The sequence below is a fragment of the Chiloscyllium plagiosum genome, unplaced genomic scaffold (genome assembly GCF_037043375.1).
Source record: "Chiloscyllium plagiosum isolate Xiang-an unplaced genomic scaffold, Cpla_swu_hap1 HiC_scaffold_4, whole genome shotgun sequence".
Taxonomy (NCBI): Eukaryota; Metazoa; Chordata; class Chondrichthyes; order Orectolobiformes; family Hemiscylliidae; genus Chiloscyllium; species Chiloscyllium plagiosum.
In genome coordinates, this window is record NW_028270142.1 from 96,135,457 (window position 1) to 96,158,473 (window position 23,017).

A 23,017-nucleotide genomic window follows, 5' to 3' on the forward strand; every position below is an offset into this window, starting at 1 on the left:
TGCTATGAGGAATTAAAATATAGTCCAGCAGAGGGCATGGGCTGCACCAGGGTTCTGTAGTAAGTGACTACATTTTAAAATTGCATAGTTAACAGCAATAATGTGGAAAGTGGGAGTGATTTCTCTACACAAAGCACATTATGTTCTTTAATCCATTTCTCAGGTGATTGAACCAGAAAACTATATGTCTAAATGTTAACTTCATTGAGGGATGATGTAAAATAATGTGTAGTGATCAGCTGCCCATTATCAACGCCTGCTTGTCCTTAGCATCATTTAACAGAAGGGAAAATGATGTGAGATTTATAATGAGCCACCAAACTGCAAAGCCTGTTTCACGACCACATGAAGCTAGATTTTACCCTCCACTGTGAAATGGGTGCCTTAAACACATGCCCTATACTGGTGTGTTAGCCATGACATTGCGAAAGAGAGTATACCTTGGCTATTTTCTGTCGCATATTTTAAGTATGTTGCAAAGTAAATTGTAGGGAGGACTTAATTTCTTATTGCCTTTGTTTGTAAGCAAATGTCACAAAAAGAAGACCATTACTTAAGGGATTACAGCCAACACTCCATGCTTCACCTAAGCATTTTGTATGCTTGTTCCCAAGACAACTTGCGTCACATATCTGAAATGTCTACACACTGACTTTACAAGACCACAGAGCATCCATAGCAAGGTTACCATCTGTTGGGGTAATCAAGGTTAACAGGCAGACATTAAGCAAACATTTTGTTACTAATTATAAACATTTTACAAATAGACGGTTGCTATTCTCAGCCATTTGTCGTATTAGCAGTGACAATACAAATTACTTTAATCGAACTGAGAGACTAAAGACATTTTATTAATGTCAATGGCCCAGATTTTAAGTTAAGAATAATGGTAAGGTTATTAGTGCTTATTTATGGAGTAAACCAGGCAGAAAACTCCTGAGACAATACATATGTGGCTAAATGCCAAAACTGAGTTTGCTATGCAAGTTCCCCTGCTCCTCCTGAAGTTTCACTCCACCGAAGCTTTCACAAATAGATTCAGTGTTAAATTTGCAAAACAAAACTTGAAATTTCCCATCAGTTATCCACCAAACACATCAGATTAAGTTAGGTGGAAGTGAATTTGTAACGGTGTGGTAAATCTTATATTAAACAGGGCAACCTGTCTTATATGGGGTGGGGGAGAGGGGGGCATAGATTTAAGGTGAAAAACAGGATGTTTAGGGGATGATTGAAAAATTGCTTTTCACCCAAAAGCTGGTGAGTATCTGGAATGCACTGCCTGGAAGGATAGTTGAGGCAAGAAACTTCACAATCTTCAAAAAGTACTTGGATGAACACTTGAAATGTCACAAAATTTAATGCAGATCCACTTTAATTGTTTCATGGAATTTGGACATTGCAGGCCAGCATTTATTCCCATCCTTAATTGAACTGAGTGCTCTGTTAAGTTGTTTCAGGTGATAGTTAACAATCAACCACAATGCTTTGGGTATGGAACCATATGTAGGCCAGATCAGGTATCGAAGGCAAATTTCTCTCAATAAAGGACTTCAGTGAATTGGATGGGCATTTATGACACTCAACAATGGCTGCATGGTTGCCATTAGATTATGTTAATTCGAGATAACTATTAAATTCAAATTTTACCAGTTGTTACCTAATTATTTTGACCCCATATTCTGCTAGAAAATTAGTCTGGGAAATCTGGTTTACTCATCCAGAGACATTACCACTGCCCCACCACAAACCCCATGCACTAGCGTAGTTGTGTCTCAGTGGAGCTTGGTTTTGAAGGGTCTTCTGGTGAGGTGGACATTAGGAGGGTCAGCATTTGGAAATTCTTTATAAGTGCTAGTCCCTGAAATGGGAACTCTATAAAAAATATTTGGTCTGAAATGGGAATGATCTTTAAAATATCTATTCTTTGAAATGGGAGGATTTGACTTAGGAGATGGTATTTGCTTGGATAGTCCTAAAATGATGGTCATAAATCAAAGGAACATATTGATGACATAATTTGAAATAAATTTTATGAATTGTATTGAAAATTTACATTTGGTAAATTGACAAGGAAAGAAAAATTCAGTTCATAATTCAGATTCCTCATTCTCAAAATAAGAAACTGAATTTGGAATAATATTATATTGTGATGATTTAAAAAAAAATTAAATAGCATTTTGAATTGTCAAAGGTAAATTCAGTTCACAACTTGTATTTCAATTAGAATAATCGAGGACTGAGGAAGAGATACTCCGTGCTCAAAATGTGACTTTTACAGTAATTGTTCAAGTCAGTAATGCCTTGCAGTATCATCCAAATACTTTCTGTTGTTGAAGGAAGAAAGACCATTGAATGGAATGAATCTGATCTTTTTTGATTCATTCCAATATTGTCTGTGCTGGATAAGTTTTGGGGTCAGCAAATTAGAAATCAATCAATTTGATTGAAGTTTGAGTAATAGAAAGAGAAACTATTACACTGAAGAAAGTAATTTTCTGATGGCGATTATCTATTTACTGGGAGGGATATTATAACGACATTAGGCCTTGGGAGGTTAGGGCAGGGCATTTATAGAATCATAGAATCCCTGCAATGTGGAAGCAGGCCATTCAGCCCATCGAGTCCCCACTGACCTTCTGAAGAGTATCCCACCCAGACCCACACCCCTATCCCCTTCCTATCCTTGTAACCCTGCACTTCTCATGGCTAATCCACTTCACCTGCATACTATGGGCAATTTAGCATGGCCAATCCAATTAATCTGCACATCTTCGGACTGTGGAAGGAAACTGGAGCACTTAGAAGAAGCTCACGCAGGCACAGTGAGAATGCACAAACTCCACACAGTCACCCAAAGGTTGAATCGAACCTGGGTCCTTGATGCTGTGAGGCAGCTTTGCTTACCACTGAGCAGCATAGCATAATGGCAAAACAGGAGTGCAGTCAATATGTGCCCAGAAATTAGCATTTCTTCTTCTCCATGATGTAGTAATAATATATATGCACAAGCATATGAATAAAAGAAAAATATTACAAATGCTGGAGATCTGGAATAAAAGCATAAGGTGCTGGAGAAAACCATTAGGTCTTTCAGCATTTGTGGACAGAGTAGCAGAGTCAACATTTTCAGTCAAGCATAAATTCCCCTAGTAGCTGCTGATCTGCTATTTATGCTTTGATGCTGACAGCAATGTCCTTTGTACCTTAACACAAAAGACCTCTTCAAATAAAGGGTCACACCATGTGATCACTGAGCAAGTCTTAATCTCACAATGTCTTACGATGGGTCTACCAGCTGGGTATGTTTGAGACAAGCGGTTTTTCACAATCAATTTAGGTGAAGGAAATTGAACTACACAGATTGGCTAACTGGATGATCTATCTCGGAATAAATATGATCAAACCGACAGTCTCAATAAACTTAATTTGTAAAGGGATCATGAATGATGGTAGCATCATAAACCAATAGATTAGATGGAAAGCTGTGGAGATTGAACAAGTTATCCCAACTTGGTTGTCTTGAATTTTATGAAAGGTATTATAAACTCGGTTAATAATCTGCACCATAGGTCAGAATAGTTGTTGTTGTTACAAGTAAATCTTCTATGTCATCTCTCATGTATATTTGAATGCCTGGATCTCTGATGGCTAATCTATCCATTTCTCAAGTCCCTTCTTGAAGTCTTTAACTGACTGTCTCATATCTAGTTTGAGAGTATGGTGCTTGTGCCCTGTTCTATAACTATAATCATTATTTTGCAATTGATTAAGAATTTTTAAAAATCTAGAGGTTGCACAAAATTCCTCAATGTTTGCTCGACATATTCAAGTCCAGATAGTTATTTAGGCTTAACTACCAGCAGTGCAGGATAGAGATCAATAAGGCTTTCCTGGCTTTTCTCTCAACAAAAACAAAAACAGAGGAGAATCACCTATACAACATATTCAAGAAGAATGGATACTCCAAAAATACAGTCCGCAGGTTCCTCAGGAACAAACCATGACAAGCAGACCAAACACAGCCAGAAACCCTAACCACCTTACCATACATCAAAGAAGTCTCAGAAATGACAGCCAGACTACTAAGACCCCTCGGTATCCTAGTAGCACAGAAACCCACCAACACTCTCAAACAAAAACTAACAAACTTAAAAGACCCAGTACAACCCATGGACAAAACCAACGTCATCTACAAAATCCCATGCAAGGACTGCCACAAACACTATGTAGGACAAACAGGAAGAAAGTTAGCCACCAGGATATACGAACACCAGCTAGCTACAAAAAGACACGACCCTCTCTCCCTCGTAGCCCTACACACGGATGAAAAAAAACACCATTTTGACTGGGACAACACATCTATCCTGGGACAGGCTAAGCAAAGACATGCCAGAGAATTCCTAGAGGCCTGGCACTCCAACCACAATGCCATAAACAAACACTTGGATCTAGATACCATCTATCAACCCCTCAGAAAACGAACAGGAAATGACATCACCACAAACCCCAGGAACCCCATCCAGGAGAAAGGTATAAATAGAAAGCAGGACACAACAGCTTCATTTCACTTGGAGGTCGCCACTGATTATGTTACCTAGCCAGGTAATGAAACATCTGGATATCAAACCTACAGCTCAGCGAGCAAACCTACACCCTAAAAAACAAAAGCCTTGGCACCTCAAAGCAGAGTTGAACAAGAATTTGGTTTAGTTACAATTGAGGTTACTAACAACACTGTTTGGCTGTCCTGTCTCTGGTCTTAAGCCAGCATCAGTGTTTCTTGAGCAATGTTACCAATTGCCATTGATAATGGAGGGTGTCTAGCTCCAAAGGGGAGATCAAATTGAGGTATTCAAGATGATAAAAGTTGTGGATAAAATAGATGTGGAGTGGATGCTTCCTCCAGTGAGATATTCTAGGACAAGAGATCACAGTCTTAAGATAAGGGGTAACAAATTTAAAACAGAGTTGAGGAGAAACTAATTCTCCCAAAGGGTGATGAATCTATGGAATTTGCTATCCAAAAGTGCAGTGGATGCTGGGACAATGAGTAAATTTAAGGAGGAGTCAGTCAGCCTTTTAACTGGTAATAAGTTGAAAGGTTATGGAGAGAAGGCAAGAAAATGGGGGTGAGGAGGATATCAGCCATGATCAAATGGCAGAGCAGACCTGATGGGCTGAATGGTCTAATTCTGCTTCGATATTTTATGAACACGTATTATGAAGGGAGGGAGTTTCAGGATTTTGCAGGAAAGATGATATATTTTAGTGATTTTGAAAACACTTCATGGTGGTGGTGTTCCTATGTATCTGTTGTCCTTGTCATTCTAGTAGACAATGTTGGTGGGTTTGGAAGGTGCTACCTAAGGAGCTTTAGTGATCTTGTTTTTCACAATGCTGTAATGGAGGGTCTGAATGTGTGTAAATGCAATGCCAATCCAAATGGGCTACTTTATCCTGACTGGTGTTAAATTCTTTAGTGGTTTTGGAGCTGCACTCATTCAGGCAAGTGAGGAGTATTCCATCACACTGCTGCCTTATGCCTTGTAGATTGTGGACATACTTTGGGGAGTGAGGAAGTCAATTATTCACTGCAGAATTCTTGGCTTCTGCCCTGCACTTGTACCCACAGTATTTACATGGCTAATCCATTTCATTTTCTTGTCACAGATGTTGATAGTAGAATGTCTTCATCGTTTATCATTTTTCATCTCTACCCAAACCAATGTTCTGCTTTCCAGAACTTAAGAAACACCTTTTTTATAGTGCTAATATCATCATTAATTAACAAAGCCATGCTCCAACATTTCCTACCTTCCTGTTCTTCATGAATATCATAAACATTTTAATATTCAGATCTGAATCTATATCAGTTTGCAGTGTCACGGACTTCATCGCGAAGTGCATGGAGGATTGTGTGCCAAAGAGGTCAATCCAGGTGCTTGTAAGCAATCTTAAAGGAGATCGGGGACTCATAGTGGACTATAAAACTTGAATCATTCATAGGCCTATCCAGCATGAGCCTCTGATACTCATTACCTTCAGGGTTGTTTGAAATGAAAATCATGTTTCTCCAAATTAGTGAAAATCATTGAAAAATGAATATGTGCTATGGATAAAGGGAAACTATTGGATGCACTGTATTTAGATTTCCAGAAGGCTATTAATAAAGTATCGCATCAAAGGTTATCATGAAAATAAGAGCTCATAATGTAGAGGACGACGTATTGATATGGATAGAAGATTGGCAGAAGATAAAGAATAGGCATAAATAAGTAGATCAATTTACAGTTGGCAAGATGTAATGACTGCAGTGTCTCAGGGATCTTTTTACACTTTATATGAATGATTTGGATGAAGTGTTCAAAGTATAGTTACTAACTTTGATGATGAAACAAAGATAGGTAGGAAAATAAGCTGTGAAGAGGACATAAGTAAGATATAAAGGAATGTAGATACGTTGTGTGAGTGAGTAAATATCTGGAGTATGATGTGGAAAAATGCAAAATTGTCCATTTTGGCAAGAAGAAAAGGAAAGGACTATATTATCTAATTGGTGAGAGACTGTAGAACTCTTGAGATGTTGAGGGATCTGTTTATCTTAGTGCTTAGATCACAAATAGTACAAAGATACAGCGAATAACTACCAAAGCTAATTTTCCAGACCCTCAAGCTACAACATCTTTATTGCTTTAAGATACATTTTTTAAAAAATTCATTCATGGTGGGAAGATGTCATTTGCTGGGTCAGACTTTATTGCCTATCCCCAACTGTCCATAAGAAGGTAGAACAACAGAAATTGCTGGAAACGCTCAGCAGGTGGAGAGAAATCAGAGATAACATTTGGGTCCAGTGACTCTTCCTCAGAATTGATGGTAACTAGAAAAAAAGTTGCTTTTTTATGCAAAAGATAGGTTGGGAAAGGGGCTAAGGAGTAAAAGATAGATGGAAATAGAGCTGAAAGACAGAGAAGAATACAATGTAGGCGCAAATTACTGCAGATGCTGGTATTTGTACTGAAAACAGAAAATGCTGGAGATCATACCGGGTCAGGCAGCATCCATGGCAAGAGAGAAAGCTGATGTTTCAAGTCCAGATGAGATCTCATAAAGAGGTCTGATGAAGAGTCATCCAGACTTGAAATGAAAGCTTGCTGTCTCTCCATGGATGTTGCCTGACCCACTGTGATTTCCAGTATTTATTGTTTACAAGATAGAAGAACAATTAGACAGATGAAGGAGTGATAATGGTGCAAAGTGATCACGCTGTCTGTACTACATTTCCCTAATGTAGAGGAGACCACATTGTGAGCAGCGAATGCAATGGATTAGATTAGATTCACCACAGTGTGGAAACAGGCTATTCGGCCCAACAAGTCCACATCTACCCTCCGAAGAGCAGCACACCCAGACAGATCACCTTTTGACTGATGCACCTAATACAATGGGCAATTTGGCATGGCCATCCACCTAACCTGTGGGAGGAAATCGGAGCACCCAGAGGAAACCCATGCAGAAACGGGGAGAATGTGCAAACTCCACACAGACAGTCACCAAAGCTGGAATCGAACCCGGGTCCCTGGTGCTGTGAGGCTGCAATGCTAGCCACTGAGCCACTGTGCCAGCCTAATGCACCTCTAATGAGTTGTGGATGGGAGCCGAAATAGGACTGAAACAAGGAATGTTCCATGTACCCCAGGCATAACTGGACCCAATGCAAGTATCCATGGCCACCCCTTTGACCTGAAGGAATTGAGAGGAGTTAAAAGAGAAGTTGTTCAGGGTGAGGATGAGCTCAGCCAGGTGAAGGAAGGTGGGAACATGTGAGGACAGTCCAGGCCTTTCTTCCAGGGAGATACAGAGAGCTATGAGACCATCCTGGTGGGGGATGGACGTGTAAAAGGATTGGACGTCCATAGTAAAAAGTGGGCAGTCGGAGCCTGCAAACTGGAAATTCAGAAACTGATGTAAAACATTAAAGGAATCAGGGATGTAAGTGGGAAGGGTCTGAACACGGGGAGAAAAACAAAATCAATTTGAAATCGAAAGAGAATGTTCTGTAGTGCAGGGGCAGGCAGAAAAAAATGGATCTGCCCAGCCAGTCCTGTTTGTAGATTTTGGGAAGGAGGTAGAAGTGAGCTGTGCGGGGTTGGGGTCTATGAGCTTGGAGGCAGTGGGGTGGAAATTACTAAATGAAATGAGGTTTGAGATCATAGTGGACACAATGTCCTGATGTTCCAATGTGGGGTCATGGTCCGGCGGAGATAGGAAGAGGTATCAGGGAGCTGGCACTCAGCCTGTGCAGTGTAGAAATCAGTCTGCCAGACAACAGCACCACATTTATTGACAGGCTTAATGAAAAAGTCAGGGTTGGATCTAAGCACATGGAATGCAGTCAGTTCATAGAGAGATAGATTGGATTGGATGGGGGGGGAGGGCAGAGAAATTGAGGCCCTTCAGAAGGTGGTGGTGATTAGTTGCCTTTTTGAAAGTTTGCAGTTCAGGTTTTGTAGATAGGTGTACAATGGTATTAGGGCGTTAATTCCAGGATTTTGACCTTGTGACACTTAAAGTACAGCAATTTATTTCTATCCTTACTTCGAGGGGCACTTGCAGGTTGTGGTGTTTCCATGTACCTGCTCTTGTCCTTCTAATGGTAGTGGTTATGGGTTTGGAAGGTGCTGTTTAAGGTATTTGGTGACCTTTGCAGATGTGTTTTAGATGGTACATACTGCTACTGAGGGACACTGGTGGGGGGAGTAAATTGTTGTAGGTGTAATAGTAATCAAGTGGGGTTCATTCTCCTGGATGTTGTCAAATTTCTTGAGTGTTGTTGAAGCTGCACTCCTCCAAAAACGTGAGGAGTATTCTATGACATTCCTGACTTGTGCCTTGTAGGTGATTGACAGGTTTTGGGTCATCAGGAAGTGAGTTATTCACTGTGGGATTTCCAGTCTCTGACCTACTTTCTGAGCCATTGGGTTCCAGTTCATTTCTAGTCAATGGTAAGCACCAAGATGAAGATAGCGGGGGATTCGATGATGGTAATACAATGAGGAATCACAAATGGTGCTGAACATTGGCAAATATCCCCACTGCTAACCATAAAATGGAGGGAGTGGAAGCAACTGAAGATGATTTGGTCTAGGATACTACCCTGAGTAATTTCTGCAGAGTTAAACTGGAGCTGAGATTACTGACCTCTAACAAGCACAATTGTCTTTCCTTGTGCCAGGTATAGCTCCAATCAGTGGAGAGTTCCAATTGACTCCAGCTTTGCTAAGTCTCCTTGATGTCACTCAGTCAAATGCATCCTTGATATCACAGATGGTCACTCTTAACCTACCTCTAGAATTCAGCACTTTCTTCTAGAACTAAGGAGGCCAGGAGCTGAGTGTTGTGATGAAAATGGATGCCAGTGAGCAGTCAATGGTTACATGATTCCCTGTAACAAAGAGTTTCAGATTTTTTTGTATTTGGCCAATCTCACTACTGCTGTTTGTTCATGGATGGCCTTCTGGTTCAGTTAATAAGTTTGCTGATGACACTAAAATTGAAGGCGTAATGGACAACGAAGAAGATTACCTCAGATTACAACGGGATCTTGATCAGAGGAGCCAGTGGGCTGAGAAGTGGCAGACGGAGCTTAATTTAAATAAGTGCGAGGTGCTGCATTTTGGGAAAGCAAACCTTAGCAGGACTTATACACTTAATGGTAAAGTCCTTTGCTGAACAAAGAGACCTTGGAGTGCAGGTTCATAGCTCCTTGAAAGTGGAGTCACAGTTAAATAGGACAGTGAAGAAGGCGTTTGGTATGCTTTCCTTTATTGGTCAGAGTATTGAGTACAGGAGTTGGGAGGTCATGTTGTGGTGGTACAGGACACTGGTTAGGCCACTTTTGGAATACTGCATGCAAATCTGGTCTCCCTCCTATTGAAAGGATGTTGTGAAACTTGAAAGGGTCCAGAAAAGACTTACAAGGATGTTGCCAGGATTGGAGGATTTGAGCTTTAAGGAGAGGTTGAATAGGCTGGGGCTGTTTTCCCTGGAGCGTTGGAGGTTGAGGGGTGACCTTTTAGAGGTTTATAAAATCATGAGTGGCATGGATAGGATAAATAGACAAGATCTTTTCCCTGGGGTAGGGGAGTTCAGAACTAGAGGGCATAGTTTTAGGATGAGAGGGGAAAGACATAAAAGAGACCTCAGGGGCAACTTTTTCATGCAGAGGGTGGTACCTGTATGGAATGAGCTGCCAGAGGAAGTGGTGGAAGCTAGTACAATTGCAACATTTAAAAGGCATCTGGATGGGTATATGAATAGGAAGAGTTTAGTGGGGTATGGGACGGGTGCTGGCAGGTGGGACTAGATTAGGGTAGGGTATCTGGTCGGCATGGACGAGTTGGACTGAAGGGTCTGTTCCTATGCTGTACATTCTATGACTAAATAACCACAAACAAATTACTCAAATACACTGGATAAAAATTTACAAGAGAAGTCCAATAATGTTTGTCAACTTCATTTGATCAGATATGCTGCGATTAGAAATTACACACTCATGTATCACATGGACAGATGAAAGCAGCTTTGCCTCCAGACTGAGTTGGCAACACTATCGGCAGCAGCAGGAATACTTTACCTGCCAACACTCCTAAGTAGCAAAGCAATTTTCACCATCGTGCTGAAAGGACCAAATTAGATTCTTAAATTCTTTAACCTTAGGTTTACTGGGACATTTAACACATCTAAAGTCATAGATGGTATCAAAATATCAAGAAGAATAATTTAGAATGTCCTACAGTTGAGAACTAGATTTAAATTCAAGACTGAGCCAATTTTTTCAGGATGTGATTGAAGCTGCAGAATGCATTTTAGATCCTTGTTATAGTACAGTATCTGTTGCTAGCCCAATTCAGCAAAAATTTTGCCACAGGCAGCTGATCTTCTTACCCTCAAGCCACGAGTCTGTGTTTTCTGTTCCCCACAATCTCTTCTTTTCTCCTTCCCTCCCTCCTGAACGCCAGCCCATCTGCCCCCTCACTTTCTGCCATGCAGTCTTACCCTCAGCCTTGCTCTTGACTGCCAGTCCACTCTCCCAGGCCATCTCCTCAGTTTTCTCCCCCACAATCTTTTCTCATTTTTGGGAATCATACCTGCCTTTGACTTTCTGTCACTGGCTTTGCCCGCTACAATGAAAAAGAAATGTCAATGAGCCTTAAAAATCTTAATTTGTGTTTGGTTGCTAAAGCATAGAGAGAATAAAAAATGCAAGGGGCACCATGAAAGAAGGAGAGAAATTAACCTTAATGAAGGCTGGATTAAACCAAGTCACAATTTGGGAAAAAAAAGCATCGAGTCTCCATAGTGCTGCACTCAGAAACTATATTGTCTCTCAATAATTGAATACAATTATATGATAATCATCACCAGTTGACTGCAAGCTGAAATTTTATTGTGTAATATCATATTATGTCAATAGCTATATATTTAAAACATGGATTTTTTTCATTTTTGTTACAAAATAATTTTAGATAAAGGTTTCCTAATATCACAGAAGTGATTACTGCAATTGTTGAGTTCAGGAGCATGCAAGTAAATTTAATTGAGAATTATGTACCAACTGGACAGTACTCACCTCTCCTGTGACATGATATAAATTTTAACGATTCATAATTTCAAAAGAATAGCATTCTTAATGATGAATGATTAATTGCAATGGAATTCATTTATCCTATTATAAAATTAAATTACCAGCCTGGCAAATATAAGAGATTGGAAAAATTTCTGTATCAAGACTCCTAAATTATTTAGATAAAGCAGAAGCATTTGTGAAGTAGAGAATCTAACTACTCTCTATGCCCAGTCCTCTGCCTCGCTCTTGGTGCAAAGTTGCCCAACAGGGCACTGAAAAGATTCAACACTAACCTGGGCTCCAACAATCATTCATGGCCAACTCACTAATGACGAGTAATAGTTTAGTTTGCTTCATGATATACATGTGACAGAAAATAAGGAAAAATGTAAATGGCTGCTTTTGATGGTAAATAATCTTTCAGCCTTCAGGAAATAATTTGTAAATATTCCTCATCTTTAGGGGTAAATCACAATCAGGCAAAACTGAAGAAGAAAGAAACTCAATGTGAAAACATAATTATAATTTTGTAGGCAAGTGACAGGCCAGGAGAGAGCTCTGGTAGATAAATGGTTGAACAGAGCTCTGTTTGATGGATGGATAAATTACTGAACCCTGAAGGAAGGCCAAGTACAATTCGTGATAGCAATTATTTCCCAAGCACAGAACTGGGAAAAGATAAGAAGACAGTGCATTATAGTATCTAGAAAATAGCAGTACCCAACACTATCATGTTGGAGATGTATTGGGGAGGTACCTTAATAGTGTAAGAGAACCTGGCAACTGTGAGCATTTATCAATCAACATGTTCCATTTCACCAATATATTCCAGATTTACTTTGCACTCCTGCCAATTCCTTACATAAACATACAGTGTCCCACATATATCTCAGGTGATTCTCTGTGTGGAGTTTGCACATTCTCCCCCTGTCTGCGTGGAATTTCCTCCGGGTGCTCCAGTTTCCTCCCACAATCCAAAAATGTGCAGGTTAGGTGAATTTGCCATGCTAAATTGCCTGTAGCGTTAGGTGAATGGGTAAAGGTAGGGGAATGGGTCTGGGTGGGTTGCGGTTCGGCGGTTCGGTGTGGACTTGTTGGGCCGAAGGGCCTGTTTCCACACTGTAAGTAATCTAATTTTAAAAAAATACGCACACTTTCAATACACAAAGTATCATTCAAATCGTTACAACTGCAACAACTCATATAATATATGTTGTATTTAACATTCTAACAAGTAGGCACCTTATTGGACTTTAACCAAACTGTATTTGACAATGAGCCAAAGAAGAGATGTTACGGCATACGATCAAAACCCTGACTAAAAAGGGAGATGTTAAGCGTTAAGGAGAGATAGGTGGAGAGTTTTAGGGATGATATTCCAGAATATGGTGATTAGAATTAAAAGAAAATAAAATGCTGGAAGTATTTACCAAGGTGAGGTAAAGGTGAATGAAGATACATAAGACAACAGATTTGAAAGGGCAAAGGATTGTAAAATTTGAGTAAGTTACTGAGATATTGAGTGAAGCCAATGAAGCATTTGCTTACAAGGAGGAAAAAATTAATATTAAGGTATTACCTGACCTGGAACCAATTCAGGTTCACATCTACACAGGTACCTTTGATTTCATGCAAACAATATGTGGGCAGCAGAGTTTTGGATGGACTTAAGTTTATGGAGGGGGCAAGATGCAAGGGAGTGCAGTCAGGAGAAAATCAGAAGCCATGTTTGGAAGTAATAAACACATGAAGGATTTTTTCAGAAGCAGATGCACTGAAGCATAGATGCCATAATGTCTTCAACCAAAGTCAGTTCTCAGATCATTGTCAAGATCTATTTCTGTATAAAGCATGGTCATCCTGACACACACATTGCCATACAGGGTGTTTCATTGCGCATATGCTTATTTCAATTTCAGGCCAATTTCTCTGATGTAAAGGTTGAGTATCTAATGATAGTTGTGCAGTTGAGAAATGTCTGCCAAGTTTTAAAGAAGAACAATAGGAATATCAACCTGCAAAAGTGCAGCAAATTTGTTCAAGGTTCATTTCAAATTGACTGACGTCACTGGTAATCATACAACAAAATGCCAAGTTTAAATCGCGTTCCCTTATTCCACACCCCAACTGAACTGAGAACATTGTGAAAGATATTTTTATAGAAGTGCATTATAAGATATTTAATTATGTTGGAACAGAAGATAGAAAATAAAAATATATCCATAGTTATTGTTGTGTAAGCTAATTGTTCTGAAAGGATTACTGTTGGTGACTGGGTTTGCAGCCAATCTGATGATAGTGTGAGGCTTGGGTAAGGATAAAACACAAAATCTTAGAATTTCATGGACCTTTCTTTTTTAATCCATTTACAGAATGTGGGCTGGTGTTTATTGTCCAACAATAATTGCCTTTGAGATGATGGTGTTGAGTAACCTTCTTGAACTGCTACAATCCCTTTGGGGTAGATAGATACACAATGCTATTAGAGAGGGAGTTACATGATTTTGACCAGCAACTCTGAAAGAACAGTATAACATGTTCAGGCCAAGTTGGTGAATGGTTTGGTGGGAAACTTGCAGGTGTCCCCATGTATCTGCTACACTTTTTCTTCTAGATGGTGGTAGTTTGGGTTTGGAAGGTACTATCTAAGGAGCCTGGCTGATTTTCTGCATTGCATCATGCAAATGACACTTATGCCTGTTGAAGACTATCGGTGGTGAAGGGAGTGAATATTTGTGGATGGAGCCATTAAGCAGGATATTCCGGCCTTGATGGTGTCAAGCCACTAGAGTGTCATTATAACTACACTCATGCAGACAAATGAGGAATATTTCATCAATCCCTGACTTTTACCTTGTAGATACTAGACAGGCTTTGAGGAGTCAGGAAATGTGTTACTCACAGCATGAATCCTCTGCTCTGAGCTTCTATTGTAGCCACAGTTTTTATTGTGGTACGTTCCAGTTCAGCTTCTGGAAATAGATAACCCCATGATGTTGATAGTGGGTGATTCATTGAATATCCACAGATCTTCTCATAGTCTAACTTTTGTCTGTCAAATTTTGGGATAACTTTATTTTGGCCTCAGAAGGCCATTTTGACCAGAATAACATTGAAAACCCCCAGTAAGCAGTACGGTTATATACCACTTTATAACAAAATTAAAATGTTGCAATATTGAAAATAAACCACAATTGCAACACTCTGCAGTTTAAACTTTAAAGCTTAAAATCTTTAACACAAGGAAAACAAAACTTTATAGTTATTCACAGAGATAAAATTCTACAAGCAGAAGCCATTGAAACAGCATTGAGACGTTGCAGAGTGTGTGAGCTTTAGGTAAGAAGCATTATGAAGACATGGCAAGATAAATCACACCACATCAGTGATGTATCAAATACAATGTATTTCTATTTGGACATCTTGAAGAAAATTGTTCTTAAGATGCAGAATTGCTTCATATGTAAATGTTAAATTAAGGTGAACAATCAAATACACTATTGTATGCATGATCTTAAAACTGGTGTTAAAGTATATTGTCAACATATAAAAGAATTCCTAAGTACTTCTGAAAATTGGATTAGATTTTGACAATACTTTAATCTAACAGCAAGTAAGTGTCTGAATAAACAAGATTTAACAGACAAGTTCAGTATCTTGCATCTATTTTTAATTTTGTTAGTGGTAGGCACAGATTAGCACAAAACTATGAGGGTGGAGTATTGATATCAGAATTCATTAGAGACTAAACCTTTGTTGGAATTATTGTCAAGTCTTTGTCGTATTTATTATAGTTCAACGAAGGTCTGAGTTTGCAGTAAATTTTTCAGATTGTGCTAGAAGCAGAAAGCTGGAAGGATCATGAAAACCATCCCAAGAAGGCAAATTTTCCACAGGAGAGCAACATAGCCTATCTGCTTTATAAGGTATAAACACACTAAAGAAGTACATGACAAGTCAAATCAATGAGAAGGACAAACAGTGGGTACGAAGGGACATTGTCCATGCAGTGGAACAAAAGCCTCAAGAGCACAAACAGTGCCCAGTGATGGAAAACTGTACATCACTGTCAGATGATGTGCAAAAATAAGCTGCAGTTTTAGGGCAGTTAAAAAGTCAAATACCAGATTAGATTACTTACAGTGTGGAAACAGGACCTTCGGCCCAACAAGTCCACACCGACCCGCAACCCACCCATACCCCTGCATTTACACCTTACCTAACACTATGGCCAATTCACCTGACCTGCACATCTTTGGACTGTGGGAGGAAACCGGAGCACCCGGAGGAAACCCACGCAGACACGGGGAGAATGTGCAAACTCCACACAGTCAGTCGCCTGAGGTGGGAATTGAACCCGGGTCTCTGGCGCTGTGAGGCAGCAGTGCTAACCACTGTGTCACCGTGCCGCCCACAGACCAATTCAAACAGAGGTTTCAATATGTTCAAATCATCAACATTAGAAAAATAATGTGTGCATTCCTAGGGGAAATTGGTGATCCAACCAGTTCATATTTAATAGAACCAGACACAGATCATGCTGGAGAAAGTCAGCTGGCCTGACAATGTTTGTGGAGGGAGAGGTAGATTTAACGCTTCAAATTGGAATGACTCTTCTTCAGAATGCATATCTGATAAAATCTGTTTATGTCAATAGACAACTCACACAGTTTAAGATTGATACAAGGATGAGTCTCACTGTCTTGCTAGATCAAATAAAATTTATGGGAGAAGAAATAGAAATTATAATGAACAGCGATTAAATTACATTTTCTATGTGGCATGGATCTCATGATTAAAGTTATGCTAAGAGCAATTATGTGACACAAAGAGTGTAAGCAAGTTTATAAAGTACATAATTTATGAAAAACACTTCTCACTTTTGAACGTGGATTCCATTCCTGAGCTCAACATCATTGAGGCTGCAGAAGATGTTCAGTTCATTCCAAGGGAAAACAAACAAGTCAAGACAAATTACGTAATGCATTCATTGTTCAAAGAGATTTAATCAGACAAAAACCAGTCAAGTGACATCTCATGGAAGACTTCATTGGGCTCCCTACATTCCTGGTGGACCTAAAAAGGAGAAAGAAGCTATTGTGGTTGCCTATTGTGGTAAAAATGAAATATTTCATATACCAAGTAGAACCAATTGGCTACAAATCAAAATAGGCTCAAGTACATTTAACGAAGTCAAAAGGGGTGACCAGGAGTGTGCTATCATTTGCCAGTGTTGTGTTAAAGGATGGTCAGATCAATAGGACTGGTGAGTTCAATGAGAACGCATACTTTAAACACTGGAAGCACTTCACAATCAAATATGACTTTCAAGTACATGAAAAATATCTATTCAGTACTGCAGTGGCTAGGGTTTCAAGACATTTAAACATCGTATAATACATCATGAAGTCTGTGATTATACAGGATTGTCACATTTAGAAAATACTCTTATCATCACTGATAAGAATAATCGGAAGACAAAATCAGCAAAGACTGTAAGAAGCAAACACCAAAAAAACAAGAATGAGCAGTTGCAATCTACTTGAGGTCATTGAAGAATCTTTAACTGAAATCATTCTGACAGAAAACTATGTGTAGGACAAATGTATTGAGATTACCTATAATGATGTAAAATGTGAAGACAGACTTGACAGATCAAGCAGGATCAAGAACAAAACCACAGTCAACAATCATCAAGCTGAAAACTTACTAATCTTCCAATTCCAAAGAAAACATTCAATAAGAATTGTGAAACCTCTAGAGACTTTTGAGGAAAAGTTGGAGTTGTGCTAAATGTAATTATGTATATGAATGTACAAATGTTAATTATGGGGGAAACAATTTGAAAGGGGAAAGACCATATAAGCTATTGGTTCCGAAAGGGTTAAGGTTGGATACTGCATTCAATCTGATGCTGTCACACTGTCTTGGGTAAGGATGAACCCAACATCTTTGGATCATGTAGATTGAGCCAGAACCACAGATATTTTTAATATCATCCAGGGGTAGGGACAATCCCACTGTACCACAAAAGCACTACAAATTTTCCTGTAGTCATGATAACAATGTCTAAAGAATTAATTCAACTAATGTTGCTATCACACAATAAACTACATAGTAAAGAAAAGTGACTCTTCTTGATAAGAATCAATAGTGATGATCCTCTACCATTGGAAACCAATTAAGCTCTTGGATCAAGTCAAAGGACAGAAAATTAGTAGCATTGTCCTACTTACAATAGCATAGTTGCCTTGCCTAACCTGGTGAGTTTGTTGAACTGCTTATGGCATTGGTAATTTTCCTGGGAGTAAAAACTGGATTAAGATATTGACCTCACCTCCTGCTATCTGTGTAAAGGACATTCCTGAGAGGCTTACTGACTGGGGCAGCCAAAGGTGTCTGCTACCTGCCCTCAACAGGAGCATTGGAGGCATAAAACTGAAAAATACCATGTTTGCTTTCAAGGCCAAGTGTTATCATTTACTGCATTATCTGTTTGCTTCTGAAGGTCCTGCAGCAGATCTGCTGCAACTGTGTGCATGTGCAGCAGTGATATTCAATCCAGTATTAGAAGTTACATTGTGAAAGGATGAGAAAGGGATAGACAAATGGTGCAGTAAAGTTATCTGAGAGCCAAGTAAATGATTTTAGTACTGCTCCAGATATCCATGTTCCTTCCCAATGTATGTTCCTGGAATGTAGAAGCTGAGCAGTGAGTTTCAAAGCTGCCCAGCCTCCATTGTACTGTATTAAATTACAGCTGTTTTAAATAGGATTTGGGATCATGCCCACTCTATATGAGCTGATCTAGTAAACCCTAGACTCCGTCTAATTACTGGTGGACAAAAACACTCTTTTTCATTTTGTACCAGTGAGTCTCTTTGTGGAAATATTCCTCCAAATCATCTGCTCATTTGTCATAATTAATGAATCATTTTAAAGCATAAAAGACACAGTCAAAAGCATTAATTTCTTCCTTTGCGACCACTTCTCAATCCACTCCAACAAATCATTTATAACTGATCCAAATGGTGGAAGGATCCCTGTCATATTGTTAGACTATCCTGTTAGATAGTAACAGTCCATGGAAAATAAATGTCAACATTTCTCTTCCTTGCCTGTCTGACTTCCACATTCATCCTGAATTTGTTGAGACAATAACGATAGTTCAGATCAGCAAACATTCATCCTCTGATCCTGGAAAAGGTCAATATTAAAAAAAATGACATTTGTTTTGAAAACAATTTTGGAACATGATTGATAGACCATAGATCAATGTCTATCAATATTTCACATTTTTTAAAGGTTTTAGTCGATAAAATGATTTATATAGACTAATAGAACTGTGATAATGAAAATATGATAGCTTTCAATCTAATGCTGCATTATGCTTTAATCTTTGGATTCATTACAGCAGCATTTTTACATACTAGTTTACTAATCACAATAATGATCTTTGTGGAGATCTATAAAGTGATTTCGCAAAAAATGTTATGCTAACAAGAATAAATATTGTAATAAAATGGCATCATGTGATTGAGCAATTGATGTTAACATTGATCTTTGGAGAATTCAGGATGATAATTTTTCCCTTTGCATTTGGATTGACCAGATAGCAAGGATGAAAGTTTGCACTTCCCCTCCCATTTCACTCAGTAACAAATGTAATCTTAACCTGAATCAATTCCAAACACACAATAAACTTAAACATACAGCAACAGCTCTCAGATGTCTTATTAAAATGGATCCTAACTTTATAGCCTTCTTCAGATTTTACATCAAGATTAAGGATTACGTTGTCACATTTATCAAGTTTGTGTTGAAGTGATCTGCCAATGATCTAAACTACAAGAGAATTTGAATTTTTCAAAGTTAGTTTTCAGGTATTGGCTTCAAACATCATACATTGCAATTTCTCAAAAAGAAAATAGCATGGGTTCATTTATGAACAAGGAACACAATCTCCTAAAAAGGAAACAGAGACGCTTTACCAGTATTGGAGCTATTTATTGTCTTTTGAAATGTAAGAAGCAATACCAGAGAAGCAGCATTCAGAAGCATTAATCCTTGTGTATAATAAAAGAACATGGAATTGAAAGAGTTAAAGTGATTTGAAGCTGATATGTCAGCCTAACCAGATGACCAACATTGTAGGAAAATTTTTTTATCAACTGCTGAGGTGACATAATTTTCTAAATGTCTTTCAAACAGAAGTTGTGCTGAAATATTGGAGGGTGGAGAATGTTACACATGTGTTTAAAAGTGGGAAAGGGAAATCTTGACAAAAGGTGGAATCTTACATGGGCTGAATGATGGGGCTAAGGTGAAATATATTGCCATGTACGCAGTCTAATGTGTGCTACTTTATCAGATGTGTTATGAAAATCCAAATATATTACATCATTGCTTTTCCTTTATCTGGCCAATTTACTACCTTTTTTAAAGGATTTGAGGTAATTTGTCAGGCATGATTTCACCTTCATGAAGATGTGCTGATTCTGACTATGTTCTGCTACTACATCCTTTATAATAGACTCTAACATTTTCCCAATCATTGATGTTAAGCTAATTGTCCTTTATTTTTTTGTCTCCTTCCCTTCTTAAATAAAGATTGTACACTGGCAGTTTTCAAAATCCCTGAGACCATTCTAGAATCTAAGGATTCCCGGAAGATTATTCCCATTGCATCTATTATATCTTTAGCTATTTTCCTTAATAGCCTCAGATGCTTTCCATTAGATCCATGGGATGACATGGTGGCTCAGTAGTTAGCACCACTGCCTCACAGCATTGGAGCCTGCATTCGATTCCAGGCTCGGGCGACTGTCTGTGTAGAGTTTGCACATTGTCCCTCTGTCTGTGTGGGCTTCCTTCGGGTGCTTCCATACTGTAGGGAATTTTCCCTGTGTATGTGCGGGGTTTCTCTGAATGTCTCAACACTGTAGGAATTCTATGACATATCTGTCTTTAGCCCCAATAGCTTCCCTTGCACCTTGTCTCTAGTGATTGTGGTTATAATAATTCCACCCTTTCTTTTACCTTGGATTATTTAGCACAGATAGTTCTTCTATCATGCTATGATTGCATCCTTGTGCAACCCCACATTATAGAAAAATTGTGCTTTAGAAACAGAGCATAAATTGTTGGTGGTGTAATTGCATTACAAAAGTTCAGCCTTTAGAAACAGTGCCTAATTCATCAAGTGCGTTACAGCGAATACATGTTAATGAAACATGTGCTATAGTAGAACAATCTGTAATTTTGGAATTCCATTATAGTCTTCTATTGTGAAGGCTTGCGCAAAAACTTATTATGTCCTCTGCCATTTACTGGTTCCCCGTTATTATTTCCCCAGCCTCATTCTCTAAGAGGCTTGTATTCACTTTGACTTCTCTCTCTTTTTATATATTTAAAGAAACTTTTACTGTCTGTTTTGATGAAAACAGACCCCAAACAGACCCCACCACTAAGGATATATTTCCCTCCCCTCCCCTATCAGCGTTCCGGAAAGACCACTCCCTCCGCGACTCCCCCGTCAGGTCCACATCCCCCACCAACCCAAACTGCACTCACGGCACCTTCCCCCGCAACCGCAAGAAATGCAAAACTTGCGCCCACACCTCCCCCCTCACTTCCCTCCAAGGCCCCAAGGGATCCTTCCATATCCATCACAAATTCACCTGCACCTCCACACACATCATTTACTGCATCCGCTGCACCCGATGTGGCCTCCTCTACATTGGGGAGACAGGCCGCCTACTTGCAGAATGTTTCAGAGAACACCTCTGGGACACCCGGACCAACCAACCCAACCTCCCCATGGCTAATCACTTTAACTCCCCCTCCCACTCCGCTAAGGACATGCAGGTCATTGGCCTCCTCCATCGCCAGACCATGGCAACACCAAGCCTGAAGGAAGAGCGCCTCATCCTCCGCCTAGGAACCCTCCAAATACAGATTTCTCCAGCTTTGTCATTTCCCCTCCCCCCACCTTATCTCAGTCCCAACCCTCGGACTCAGCACTGCCTTCTTGACCTGCAATCTTCTTCCTGACCTCTCCGCCCCCACCCCCTCTCTGGCCTATCGCCCTCACCTTAACCTCCTTCCACCTATCGCATTCCCAACGCCCCTCCCTCAAGTCCCTCCTCCCTACCTTTTATCTTAGCCTGCTTGGCACACCTTCCTCATTCCTGAAGAAGGGCTTATGCCCGAAACATCGATTCTTCTGCTCCTTGGATGCTGCCTGACCTGCTGCGCTTTTCCAGCAACACATTTTTCAGCTCTGATCTCCAGCATCTGCAGTCCTTGCTTTCTCCTACTTTCAAAGGAATGTATAGTAATAAACTTTAAGCTCTTCCCTTCAAATTGATATACGTTTCTTCTGCCTTTCAATAAAGAACCATCTTTCCCTAAGCTATACTTTATTGCCAAGAGACTAGAGAATAGATGACAGGCAAAAAGTAAGGATAAAACAAGCAAAATATTTTCATTTGTGGACTCAGACGGAAATCTTGTCGTTATGGGCTGAAACTTATTGACTTGGCCTTTGTTGGAACTGTGGGATCATTGTTCAGTCAGGAAATTAATTTCATAATGGGTAGGTTTTGCTGAGGTTCTGTGCAAGAGCAATATCTTCAGTCGTTTACCTCCTGGCTTTCTAACCAACTAGGGAGGGTAGAGGTATATGTGCATTCTGTCAAAGGCAGCAATTATAATTAAAGGAGCTGCCATATGTTAACAGCATTTGTACTTCTGAGGCAGTAGCAATAACATGAATGGAGAGAGGGCCTTTGTCTTACCGATGCTTCATATTTCATATTGCTTGGAGGATTTATGTTCTGACAGTTTGTAGAAAATAGATTTTTTTTTCAAAATTTTGTGGAAATATCAGAAGTAGTTTCTTTAATAAAAGTTGTTGAAATGTCATAGTGAACATTGGTGACTCTTTTTTTCACTAAAGTTTCCAAAAATCACATGACTGGTGAGTGTTTGAAACTGACTAGTTGGAGGGTGCTTTGGTGTGTGGAATTAGTGGAGGAGAAGAAAGGGCTGCCCCGCTGATCTCTCCTGTTTCTGAAAAGAAAACCCTATTACGAGTTCACAGTGAAACCTATTTTAATTCTGAAAGACTGATTGCAGGAATCTTCTCAATATTATGAAGGACACAAGCTGTTCAGAGACAACTATGAGGTTTGTGACTTGACCACATTTGATATTATATCAGGGTAACAGAATTTGTAACATCCTATTCTTTAACCCTTGCCTTCAAAACAAACCCATAGGCCAAAGTGTTTTTATTTTAATCAGAAAATCAATCAGTGTAACGAAATCAGTATTTTGTTCTCTTTACCTGAAGAGAGAATGAGGGATTGGGTGAATGAGTGA